The sequence below is a fragment of the Zingiber officinale genome, chromosome 9A (assembly GCF_018446385.1).
Source record: "Zingiber officinale cultivar Zhangliang chromosome 9A, Zo_v1.1, whole genome shotgun sequence".
NCBI lineage: Eukaryota > Viridiplantae > Streptophyta > Magnoliopsida > Zingiberales > Zingiberaceae > Zingiber > Zingiber officinale.
Window position 1 is genome coordinate 71,980,040 of NC_056002.1, and position 8,994 is coordinate 71,989,033.

Consider the following 8,994-nt stretch of genomic DNA (forward strand, 5'->3'; position numbering starts at 1 on the left):
ATCTAAAATATCAGAGGACGAAGACGATGAATCAGACGCAGAAGACGAAGACGAAGTTATTTCCAAGTTGATAAAACTCGTACGGAAGATGTGCAAGTCGAAGAAGGCAACTCAAATGAACACAAAGGACAGATCAGATGTCACCTGCTACGGCTGTAACCAAAAAGGTCACTACAAGCCAGATTGCCCAAACAAGAAGAAAAGAAGAAAGGCATTGAAAGCAACCTGGTCCGAGTCGTCAAACGAATCCGAGACTGACAAGGAAGAAGAACCAACGAGCTTTCTCGCATTACCGGCGCAGGCTAACATAATTGACGAAATCGAGTCCGAACTCGAGTCCGAAGCCGAGAACGAGTCAGAAACAGAGTCCGAGCGAAGCCACGGATCCGCATCCGTTTCCGAAGGCCCGATCCCCACTGTAAGTTCTTTTCTCGCCGAAACTCAAATAGATGACTTAAGAAATTTAGTTCCTTATTTGCTTAAAAAATTGGCTAAATCCAACATCCGGGTTAGGTCGCTCCAAAAGGAAGTAATAGCCCTTAAGGAAGCAACTGACTCGAGTTCTTTAACTGAGTCAGTTCAAGTTGGAAGTTCAACTCAAGTCCAACAACTTGAGGAAGAAATTTCCAATTTGAAAACTCAAATTAAAGAACTCAAGGATACGTTAGAACGCTTTACATTGGGTTCCAAGAATTTGGATCTGATTCTTGGAAAACAGAGTGTCGTTTACAACAAATCCGGACTTGGATTCAAGCCCAAAACTAAATATAGATCATATCTGTCGTTGGTAAATAGAAATAAAAGGAACATAATTCAAGCATGGGTCCCCAAGTCCAACCTAGTTAATCAAATTGGACTTGGACAATATTGGGTCCCTAAGGATCAGGTCCACTACCTCGATAGACCATATCGAGGCTATGATCCAGGGGGAGCAAGAAGGAAAACAATTTTATTAAATTAAATTCAAAATTCATAAATCTAAAATCCACAATTAAATTAAAATTCAAAAATTAAAATTCGAAATTTAATTAAAATTCAAAATTCGAAATTAAAATTCAAAAATTTAAAATTCAAAAATTAAAATTCGAAATTTAATTAAAATTCAAAATTTGAAATTAAAATTAAAAAATTACAAATTCAAAATTCGAATTCAAAATTAAATTCAAATTTTGAAATTTAAAATTCAATAGAAGGAGGATCCAGAATAGCTGGCACTCCCAACTAAACTACCCGACTGGGTAACCGAACTTAATCTACCCGAAATGGGTAAACAAGAGTAGACAACCCGGCAGGGTAATTAAGGTTAGATAAAATAGGCTAGGTTTTAATTTTACTAACAGTACTGGTGAAGTTTTTGGATGATAGTACGTTAGGGAAGCTTGGGCATCGCATGTCTAGGAAGATATGGCTTCGACCTGGTGCATTTGGCCAAGTGGAACTGACCGAAGCTACCCTTAAATGGATCCTAACTAGTTAGACCAAGTTTTAGTATTAAGTTCAATGGGTAAGACTATTTGGAAAACCTCGAAGGCATGGTTACTTTAATGAGTTCCTTGTGACTCACCATAGCCTAGAAGTTTATCCAAAGAATGCTTACTTGTTGAACCCAAAACTAAACCTGAATCTAACACAAAGTTAAACCAACCCCTTAAACTGAACCACAATTCATCTCATCACAATTATAGGATTACCTGATTGAAAATTTAGATCGGGTGAGATGACTAAGAAATTAAAACTAAAATTAACTTAAATCAAGTTAATTCAAAATTAATTTCAAAATCTTTTAAAACTTAATTTCAAAATCATTTCAAAAATCTTTTGAAAATCAATTTCAAAATTATTTAAAAAATCATTTCAAAAATCTTTTGAAAATCAATTTCAAAATTATTTAAAAAAAAACATTTCAAAAATCTTTTTGAAAATCAATTTCAAAATTATTTAAAAAACATTTCAAAAATCTTTTGAAAATCAATTTCAAAATTATTTAAAAATCATGTCAAAACTTAATTTCAAAATCATTTCAAAAATCTTTTGAAAATCAATTTCAAAATTATTTAAAAATCATTTCAAAAATCTTTTAAAATTAATTCAATTACTATCAAAATATTAATTTAAAAGGATTTAAAAATATTTTTCTGATTGGTAAAGTTAACTCTAATTAATTTTCAATAAATTCTCAAAAGTTTAGCATTTTCTCATTTGGAACTTAAATTTTCAATATTTTCAAATAATCTCATCTCAAACTCATTCATAAGCTGCACATGTTTGATAATCTAGAATGGATGAGCTGAAATTAGGATAATATAAAGTTCTTCTTATGCTTGTACTCTAAGACCCTAAGAATTTAATTTGGCATTAATTAAGGGGGAATGAACAGAGTCATGCTAGTACTTTAAGGCTAAACAAATTCCTTTAGGGCTCTGATACCCAATCAAGTTAAATAATTTAATTTGATTCATGCTTGGACACCTAAACTCAAAGAAGTTATTAAGGCATTAACTTAAAATTTAAATTATCTATGCAACAATTTTTTTCAAACACCGTATGAATTGAGCTAAGTACTTCACCTAAATTTTTTTCTGAGTACTTAACTATGCTACCCTTTAGGGGGAGCTTAAATTAACTAGACTATTTCTCTCTTCTTAATTCTTTTTGATTTATGTCAAAGGGGGAGAGAAAAGTCAAAGTTAAGAAATCAAGAATGAAAGGGGGAGCATAAACTTTAAATTTTATTTATGCATTGATGCTTCTGGTTAACTTTCATTATTTATTCCTTTATTTAAAAGTTATGTTTTACTTAACTTTGAACCAAGATTGCCATAATCAAAAAGGGGGAGATTGTTGGTGCAGTGAGCACCAGATGATCGAACCTGAGTTTTGATTATGGCAAAGGGCTCAAAGTTAAGTGGTGGTGTTATCTAACAAAGTTCATGGAGCTTGCAGGAAAGTCCTAAGTGATACTTAGGCAAAAGTCCTAGCTGCGGTTAGGCAGGTAAAAACCCTAGGGGGTGGTAACCCTAGGTCATAGGGGGTGGTAACCCTATGCGGGAAGTCTTGGCTGGTCGATGGCTTAGGCAAAAGTCCTAGGGGGTGGTAACCCTAGGTGAAAACTCCTGGTGTCGTGAACCAGGTGAAAGTCTGGACTAGCCGGGAAGCGGATGTCCAGCAGAAAGTCTGGAAGCGTCGAGTGCCGAGCAAAAGTCCAGTCGATCTGGAGGATCGTACTGGCAACAGGTAAATCTCCTGAGTGGAGTAGGTGAGGACGCATTCCCCGTAGAGGGAACAGTAGGCGTCGGGTCGACCTAGGGTTTCCGGTTGGAAACCTGAAGTCAGACTCGGACAGTCTGGAGACTGTTAATACTTCATTTATAATATCTATTGTGCTAACTTTGTGTTGCAGGTAGTGTTTGGGACTAACGTATCTTGCAGGTGCAAAGGAGCAACTTAAAGCCTCGGATGAACAGTGTCCAAGGCGCCTCCATGGAGCTTGGAGGCGCCTCGGATGCAAGGCTGGAGCTGGCTGCGAGAAGCTGTTCAAGGTGCCTTGATGAACAGTGGAAGACGCCTTGAACAGATGAAGGCGCCTGGTGAACAGTGGAAGGCGCCTTGAGTCTGTGATAAGATTCGACCAGTTCGCTCCTCATCTCCCCGGCTGACTCGGCTGTTCAAGGCGCCTTGGTGAACAGTAGAAGGCGCCTTGAACACCCTTTATAAGGGGTTTCGACTAGCAGCTCCTCACAAGAACTTCCAAGCAATCTTTCTGCTACAAGCTGCTCACGAGACGATCCCGAAGTGCTGCTACGAGACACCGACGACCCGGAGCTCCGAAATCTTCAGATTACTATATTGTCGTCGGTATAACTGTACTTTTTCATTATACTTAACTGTAATACTTGTACTCTTGTCAAGCTTATAGTTGTTGCCCACGAAAAGCGATCAAGGATCACGGGCCTTCGAGTAGGAGTCGTCATAGGCTCCGAACGAAGTAAATTCTCTTTTCTTTCTGTGTGTTTGTTTACTTTCCGCTGCGTTACTTCTTCGATAGTTGTTACAATTCCGATAATAGAACGATTTTAGCCACGAGCGCTATTCACCCCCCCTCTAGCGCGTCCGATCCAACACAATAGTTACTCACTGCTTACCTAGAAGGTAACATCTTCCACTTGGCTAGTCAAGTTAGGTTGAAAATCCAGTTAGATTTGACTAATTCAGGATCACTTAACTTGATTACAGTATTTTTGGTATTTAACGCCCAGACTTCCTGTGATGCACAAAAATAAGCATACTGAAGTCTAGGTTGTACTATATGCATCTCATGTCGTTCTAAGTTTTTCAAACACAAACAAGTTATGCCTAGTGTGCTTGTGAGATGCTCTGGCTGAAACTAGGAGAACATGATATCAAAAGATAAGTGTCTAGGCTAAGTCCAAAATTTGAAAGTCTAATAAAATCAGGATTTTTGAAATCATTTTTCCTAGAAGTTAAAAAAAATACAAAAAGGCATTGAATAAGTTTTAGTCTACTAAATACATTCCTATTTGTTTTATAGCAATAACCAGTAAGCAGAAAGTTGTGTAACTGAACCCTGATATGCAAAGGTTTAACTAGAATAGCAAAAGAAAGTGTCTGTCTCCAAAGTATAAGGTACAACTCATGAAAGGAGAGTATCAATAAGTGGGATTATCAGCTGGAGGGTCATCAGCTGGAGGTGGTGCAAGAGGCTGCTCGAGAGCAGTCTGCCCCTGACGAAGAGAGGCAAAGCCGGAAGCTATGTCTGTATGAAGCATGCGGAACTCATCCAACATAAGCCGTCGTGTCTGAGCGGAGTAAGCCTCGAGATGTGTGAGTCGGTCCTCAACATATAAGGAGGTGGATCGTCGAGTCGAGGTCGAGGGCCCTGACGAACTGGAGGGTTGTTCATGAAAATCCTCGGATGTGAACTCTAACACGTCCTCTCCCTCGGCTGGAGCAAAGAAGGCAAAGACCTCGGCGTCTACCTCGGGCCCTCTCGGAGCAACTGGCTCATCCTCGGCTGGCTCGGCTGGCGAAGGCCTGCCCACCCATGTTAGGACCCCCTGATCAGTGACATCTATATGTGCTAGCCTAAGTGAACCCAGCCCTGTTAGCTAGAGCCCTATAGCCAATCATTAGATGATTGTATTTTGGACTTATTGTATCATATTCTATATAAATAAAGGCATTTGGATTTTGGTTATTATACTTACTTGTATTTGTGCCAAATAAACTAAGTATAATAATGTCCTTGAGTAGATGGTTCTCACCTATATCAATCGGTTAGTTGAACCGATAGTGAGATGATATAGGGAACACTACTCTTAATCATTCCTAGTCGAGTATTAACATTCAGGGACAATGTTAATGCAATAAGACTAGCATGTAGGTCAACTCGATGACTTGATCTCACAAGTCATGGATATAGAGATATCAAGTTGACACATGGGTATACATTAGAGAATGTATACTGAATGACCCGCCATGAGAAAGTATCATGGATCGTTATATGAGTGTCATATAGTTTCTCATGTGGCTATTAGTATGACTATTAGTCCTTAGACATGAAGTCACTATAGATCCCTACATAAGGAGTTATGTACTTTAGTTTCGTCAAACGTCACCCGTAAATGGGTGGACTATAAAGGCGATTACTGGGTATGTAACAAATTATGCGGAGGGATGTGAGTGATGTAGATGGGATCTATCCCTCCTATATGACGGGAGTGACATCAGTTGTCACGCCCCAGGTAGTCCCTGTCCGAAGAAATTTCGGCAGCATCTCCCCTGTACGGCGGACAATATGAATCTCGAATACATATATCTCCATACCTCGGCCACACACGACCGGAATAATACAATACAAATAAGAACAAACCACGCAGTTTATATCAACATTCCACATAATTCAACCTATAATCAATCCACGCAGTCTAATAAGGAAAGATGATATAGAATCTCGAAGATATATGTAAAACATCCTACTCCACTACATCGAAGAAACAAATCCACGAAGTAATGGAAATACAACCGCAGCGGAAAACAAAAGTAGCAAACCCGAATGTCCAATGTAAAGTCCACAATACAAACCCACAATACAAGTATTTAAGATGCAAAAGCAAAATATAATCCGACAAAGAAAATCCTCGCGATAATGGGGCTAGCGACGGCCTCAACCTGAAAAGTAGTAACAACGGGGTGAGTTCAAAGAACTCAGCTGGTAATCCAATAGACATGTACAGCAATATATAACTACCAGTAATATCCTAAGGTACAGTCTCCTAAACCATAGGATCAATAGTACAGTTCTCTAACCATACAACCTACGACATAGTCTCCTAACAGTTCTACAGATATGCAGAGCTGAAACAAACTGTAGTAACCCACAATATACATAAAGCACAATCTATAGCAAGAATAATAAGGAAATGCATAACTGTAATAAACTATACTCACCTGCGAGGCTTGGGCAAATGACTGTGGACATACACAGATAAAGATAGTCAGAACAAATACGCATGTATCCTGTATGCATGTCAATCATATGAAGTCACCGAAGTGCATCATCCAATATGCAACAATCACAATAAATGCAATCTGTGCATATGATGCGATATGACATGGTCACCCCTGACGCTAGTCAGCCGTCTCACACGCGATGGCGAGACCGAGTAGGTAGGGCTGTGACACCGTGCACTCTGTCGTCACTACCCCTGATGAGTGACCGAGTGGACGGGATGCTGTCGGAGTACACCTATCCTCCTACCTCAAACATAGTGAGGGAGCGTAACGCTCTCAACTCCCGGTACGCAATGACGGGGAGGGATCCCTGTCCGCTACCACGCTGTAGTCACACTACCCATGAGCGGACCAGCGGAGCACTACAGAGCAACTACCATACACACCCTGGGTGCTGTGCCACTACCCATGCAGTGGTCACATTGTGTGCAGGCCTATGTAGCCGGCCGACGAGCTCAACAATAATGGAGTCGTCAATCGCCCAGCATGCAATCATGCAGGATGGTGCATGATGCTACAGTATGTCATACCTGAACATAGCCTCCTCCATATATGTGTGTGCCCAAAAGGTAAACGCATATATATAACCATGATATAATAGCATAAATCCAAAGACATCACATATAACAATGATGTAAGTATCATGAATCCAAGAGCATGTATCACACATGTAAAGCAACTAATCCAGTAGAGTAGCGCACTATAGATATGCATCTCTATGAACAGATATATACATGGCAAGAGATAAGTATCCAATCCTGAAGTAAAGCAACTAGCAGATGAAGCATGCGATAGGTATCAACTCGCTAAGACCAGGGAAGAAAATAATCTACTATCTGCCACTAGTAAATATATATAAGCTACACATATCATAAGACATTATCAAAAGATAAGTCAGAGGGTACCCGCCTCAAATAGAAGGTACAATCCAGTCCTAATCCAATGTCGAGACGTCTGTCTCGAATCGAAGTCCTGTGTCAAACAAACAATATATATTTTATTTAGCTAAATCCAAATGAATAGCTAAATAAAATCCCTAAAACTAAATTAGGGCAAAACACTAATCACACAACCTCAATCACAACTTACCAATTTAAATCTAATGGTCGATTAGGGTTTGTTACCTAATCCCTAACCACCAATTAGATTAGAAATCCAACGGTTGATTAGGGTTAATTACCCTAACCCTAACCATTTCATTGGATTTATTCTACACAATTACATCTACGCAATTTAACAACTAGTTACAACATGTATCAAAATCCCTCCACATAAACTACTAAGTAAAACTCTAATTCCAATCTAGAACAAGATCATCTAGAATTCAACTCCGAAACATGATCTACAACAAGATCAATTATCCTATTCCTTACCTTAAATCCAGTTGTTGTTGCTGCTGGATGGTTTACTGCCGAAATCAGAAAGTTCACAAATAGAACAGAGCAGATCGAACCTACTGTTGATGCTGGATTGAGGTGATTGTTACTGCCGGAACCAAACACAATTCCACAGCAAGAATGGAACCTCACCTCCCCTCACTGGAATCAATAGGATCAAGAAGGAATCAAAACAAAGATCACATATCAACATGAAATGATGATCTCTGATCAAGCAACACATAATTCCAAATAGAACTCACCTTCAACCGGGACCTCAGTTAGCAACAAGGAAGAGATCCAAGATCTAATCAAGAAAAATCCAGCACAATTGATCTGATACCTTTCCCTAACCAGAACAGAAGAATCAATGAGGAACATAACCCAATCGAACAGAAACCTTGAATCTATGAAATTCCCGACAACTCTTACCTCTATCGATCACCTCCAGACGATGTCGCACAACCCGATCCGGCGGAGAATACGCTGATTGCTCTGTGAGCAGCTCGTGGAGACGGAACGAAGGGTTGATAGGCTAGGGACGACACAGATCGCGCACCTGTCGTGCCCTAGCCACCTCGTCGGCGTCGCTCAGCTGTAGAACTCACCGGACAGAACCCTTGGCCGAAGAAGATCTAGGCTCCGCCGTGCTCCAGCAAGCTCCGGCGAACGAAGATGATCGCCAAAGGAGAAACTCCGCTCCCGTCGCCTCCGATTCGTCCGCGAGAGAGAGATCAAAGGAAGGGGAGAAGAGAGGATCGGGAAGGAGGAGAAGGTTCGGGTGAATAGGGTTCGGTGATGGGTTTAGGTAAGGAAAAGAAAGGAATTTATAATTTAAAACTTTTCCTCACTTAAATAGGTATCCCAAACAGGCTTTATCCGCGCCCGAAATTGATCCCCTCAAAACCCGTCGTACGAGCTCCGAAAAATTTCCAGAAAATTCCTAAAAATTCCGGAAAAATTCTATAAGGCTATTTTCCAAATAACCCTATTAATTGAATTTTCCGAGATCTCACATCAGTATTCTTGATAGAGTGAGACCACGAAGTGCATGGCCATGCCCAAATGAGTCAATATAGGATATTGA

General features: G+C 39.9%; 1 long non-coding RNA gene across 1 annotated transcript; it reads right to left on the bottom strand.

Moving 5' to 3' along the window:
- Positions 1-7,935: 7,935 nt before the first annotated feature.
- LOC122021653 lies at positions 7,936-8,258 on the bottom strand. Its single transcript, XR_006122599.1, has 2 exons — positions 8,171-8,258; positions 7,936-8,069 (listed from the first exon to the last, which is right to left on the bottom strand). It is a non-coding gene; the product is annotated as an uncharacterized LOC122021653 (long non-coding RNA).
- Between the last annotated feature and the right edge of the window lie 736 nt (positions 8,259-8,994).